Source organism: Triticum dicoccoides, chromosome 6A, assembly GCF_002162155.2.
Source record: "Triticum dicoccoides isolate Atlit2015 ecotype Zavitan chromosome 6A, WEW_v2.0, whole genome shotgun sequence".
Lineage (NCBI taxonomy): Eukaryota > Viridiplantae > Streptophyta > Magnoliopsida > Poales > Poaceae > Triticum > Triticum dicoccoides.
Window position 1 is genome coordinate 482,068,924 of NC_041390.1, and position 4,614 is coordinate 482,073,537.

Sequence of the window (4,614 nt, forward strand, 5' to 3'; positions counted from 1 at the left end):
GTTAAGCAAGTTAGGAGTTTCCTTGGTCTAGCCAGTTATTGTCGTCGATTCGTTGAGAACTTCTCCAAAGTGGCCAAACCTCTCACGGAACTTCTCAAGAAAGATAAAAGGTTTGAGTGGTCCCCACAGTGTGAGCACAGTTTTCAGGAACTGAAAAGATGCCTGACTTCTGCTCCCATACTTGTGCCACCGGACTTCACTAAGGACTTTGTTATCTATTGTGATGCCTCACGACAGGGACTAGGTTGCATTCTTATGTAGGATCGTCATGTGATTGCCTATGCATCTCGACAGTTGCATCCACATGAGGAGAATTATCCTACACATGATCTAGAGCTTGCAGCCGTAGTCTATGCACTTAAGACATGGCGACATTACCTTCTGGGTAAATGTTGCGAGATTTACACCGATCACCAGAGTCTCAAGTATATCTTCACCCAACCAGATTTGAACCTTAGGCAAAGACGTTGGTTGGAGTTGATCTCAGATTATGATTTAGGGATTACCTACACCCCAGGTAAGGGGAATGTCATGGCTGATGCGCTAAGTCGTAAGTCCTATTGCAACAATCTCATGTTGCAGCAGGGCCAACCACTTCTCCATGAGGAATTATGTAAGCTTAACCTCCACCTTGCTCCTCACGGATTCCTTTCTACCTTGGTGGCAAAACCTACTCTTGTGGATCAAATCATCTCTGCTCAGCAGCAGGATACAGGAATTTCCCGGATCAAGAGAAACATTAACAAAGGAGTTGGTGGTAGTTTCTCTATAGATGATCGTGGTGTTGTTTTCTTTGAGAGTCGCTTGGTGGTTCCCAAGAATCAACATCTTCGACAATTAATCCTTAAGGAGGCGCATGAATCTCCTCTCACGATTCATCCCGGTAGTACTAAGATGTATCAAGACCTACGCCAGAGGTTCTGGTGGACTAGGATGAAGAGAGAAAGTGCTCAATTTAGTGCTAATTGTGACGTTTGTCGTCGCGTGAAGGCAGAGCATCAAAGACCTGCTGGCACTCTTCAACCTTTAGCTATTCCTGAGTGGAAATGGGATAAAGTTGGTATGGACTTCATCATCGGCTTTCCCAGGACCAAGAGAGGGAATAATGCTATCTTCGTAGTCATTGATCATCTTTCCAAAGTGGCTCACTTCCTACCCGTTCGAGAGAGTATCACTGCTAGTCAGCTCGCTGACTTATATATTTCTCGAATAGTATCACTCCATGGTGTTCCACTAGAGATCAATTCAGACCATGGTAGTCTTTTCACTTCTCATTTCTGGGAGAGTTTCCAAACTGCCATGGGCACCCATCTTTCCTTCAGTACCGCTTTCCACCCTCAATCAAGTGGTCAGGTGGAAAGGGTCAACCAGATTCTTGAAGACATGCTTAGAGCTTGTGTTATCTCATTCGGTATGGATTGGGAGAAGTGTCTTCCCTTCGCCGAGTTTGCTTATAACAACAGCTACCAAACCAGCCTCAAGAAAGCTCCTTTTGAGATTCTATATGGACGAAGATGTCGAACACCTTTGAACTGGTCAGAAACCGGTGGAAGACAATTCTTTGGACCGGATATGATCCAGGAGGCAGAAGAGCAAGTCCTCGTCATTTGTGAGAATTTGAAAACGGCACAATCTCGTCAAAAGAGCCAGTATGACCGTCATCATAAGGAAGTGGCTTATGAAGTTGGCGACAAGGCTTATCTTCGGGTTACTCCCTTGAAGGGTACCCATCGTTTCAGGATCAAAGGCAAGTTGGCTCCTCGTTACATTGGACCTTTTCGCGTTCTCGCTAAACAAGGAGAGGTTGCCTACCAGTTGGAACTACCCCCACATCTTTCTCGAGTACATGATGTCTTCCACGTCTCTCAACTCAGGCGTTGCTTCTCGGATCCCATCCGTGGAGTGGACCACGAAACGCTTGATCTCCAAGATAACCTCACATACTGAGAGTACCCTGTTCGCATTCTTGATCAAGCAGAGCGTGTTACTCGACGTTAGAACATCAAGTTTCTCAAAGTTCAGTGATCTCATCATTCCGAGAGAGAAGCTACTTGGGAGCGTGAAGATCTTCTTCGACTTGAGTACCCCGCTTTCTTCCCGCCGACCCCTGAATCTCGGGACGAGATTCTTTCGAGTGGGGGCGAGTTGTCACATCCCTAGTTCTGGTATGACCTAGGCTAGCCCTTCATGTGTGCATCATGTTTAAATTCCATTTAAATTTGAAATGAGGATTTGTGAAATCCTCAGAATCATCTCTGGAAATGACCCAAATAAAAAAAACGCTCCAAAAGTCTCCAAGAAAATGTTCATGTCGCTCTCTGAAAATATTGGACAGAGATAAAAATCAAACCAATATTTTTAGGAACCCATAAGTATTTATTTTGGGCATCTGGAGTTAATGCATAAATATTTGCATTGGATATATATTTGTTATATATTTAATATATGTCCAAAAATTATGTTAGTTGTTGAGGAGCTCTAGAATAATACCACTAGCTCCTGCAAAAATTGGCATAAGTAAATAAAATGATTTAGTATTTTTGTTAAATCAAAACAAATGTTAGAAAATAGAAAAGAAAAATAAAACAGGAGAAAACCTACCTGGCCCTTACCTCCCTGTACAGCCACCTGGCGGCCCAAGTGGCCAGCTCAGCAGCAGCCCAGCCCACTGGCGCCTCTGTCGTCTTCGTCCCCCCCGCCCAAAGCAGCTGCGTGGCCGGCATGCCGCAGCCGCGCCACGGCCTCCTGCCTGCCTGTCCTCCCCTCCGTCACCCTGGATGCCCCGCACGTCGCCACGCACCCCCCCGGACCCTCTCACTCTCCCCAGTCCTTTCCTCTCCTCTCTCTCGCTCTAACTCTCACGGCCGAGTGCCACCGCCACCACCGGCCACCGTTGCCGTAGCCACCACCTCCCCCGATCCCTCTCCCCGTGCTCAAAAGTTCTGCCACATCGTCGGCTACCTCTCCGTCAAGACACGCACCTCGGGAGGCCCTGGAGCGCCGCCATTGCCGTCGTCTTCACTTCCGGCCACCGGCGATCGCCCACGCCGTTCGGCTCGCGTTCGACCTCCCCTGAGCTCGCCGAAGACTTCGACGGATTCGCTGTGAGCCTCTGCACCGCTTCCCCCTCTCCGTTCTACCGCTCCCGAGCCGTAGCCTGCGCCCGCACGCCACCGAACTCCGGCCGCCACCCCGAGCTTCACTCCGGCGAGCTCCGGCCATCCCCGCTGCTGCTGCATGCCTCCCTGGATGCGGGCGAACCTCAGCTCCTCGCCCGTGGTCTCCGCCGCCCGAATGGTCACCGGAGGGCGAATCCCGCGCCCTCCGCCGCGTCTGCTACCACCGGCGGCTAAACGCCGGCGCGTTAGCCCCAGTTGACCAGGGGGTTTGACCTCCCCTGGCTCAATGACAGGTGGGGACGCCCTACTAACTAATCTAGATTAGGATTAACTAATCCTAGCTAAATTAGCTTAGCCACTGACAGGTGGGGCCCGGCCCTGCTAATTTCCAGTTTAGGATTAGTTTAAAAATTAATTAACCTCTGTTAATTAACCATGACACTGACGGGTGGACCCCGCGTGTCAGGTTTGACCTGGTCAGCCACGGTTGACTTGCTGACGTCATGCCATTGTCATGCTGACGCAATTATTCATTTTCTGGTTTTAAAATAATTAGGAAATTCCAGAAAATGATATAAACTTCAAAAATTCATAGAAATTCAACCGTAGCTCAGATTGAAATAATTTATATATGCAAAATTATCAGAAAAATTCAATCTATCCATCTGTACCATTTTCATGCATGACAAACCATCTATACATGCTGTATATATGAAAACACACTTATGGCTTATATAAAGAGCTTATTTTGGAGATGCATTTGAACCTTGGTTCAAATGGATTTCATCCAAATAAAAGCTAGTTGCATTATCTCAATCAGCATCACATATTCATGCCATGATCATGCATCATATTGTTGCATATGGTTGTGTTTTGATTACCGACACCGTTCCTTCTCGATAGGTCCTGCTCCGGAGAGTGTTCGAAAGTACCTGTCTGAGGAGTAGTGCCCCCTGTTGATCTACCAGGCAAACAAACCCCCTTGTTCATTCCAATACAATCCTACTCTCTCGCTCCTGCTCTCATTATTGCATTAGGATAACAACGATTCAACTGCTACTTTGTGCTGCGGTAGTTGAACCCATTCCTCTGCATGACCTGTCATTGCCACCGTAAATAGTTAAAACCCACTAGCATGTGTAGGAGTTGATTGAGCCATGTTGTGTTCTTGCCATGCCTGCCTGCTATTGCTTAGAGTTGTGTCAGGTCTGATTCATCGGGAATGGATTGGAGTGTTATGCTATGTTCTGATGCTGAGAGTTAAACGTGTGAACACGATTTGGTAAAGGTAGCGGTGAGAGGCCATGTAGGAGTACATGGTGGGTTGTCTCATTGGAACCGTCCTTAAGCACTGAGTTCTGTGTATGTTATCCAATGACTAGCTACTACCACACATTGGGCTCCGGGCACTCCAAGCTCTCTCGACTTATTAACCAACTTGATCTTTGTCCAGGAGTTGCAATTAGTTTCTGGTGTTTGTAGGTAGTGTTAGTAG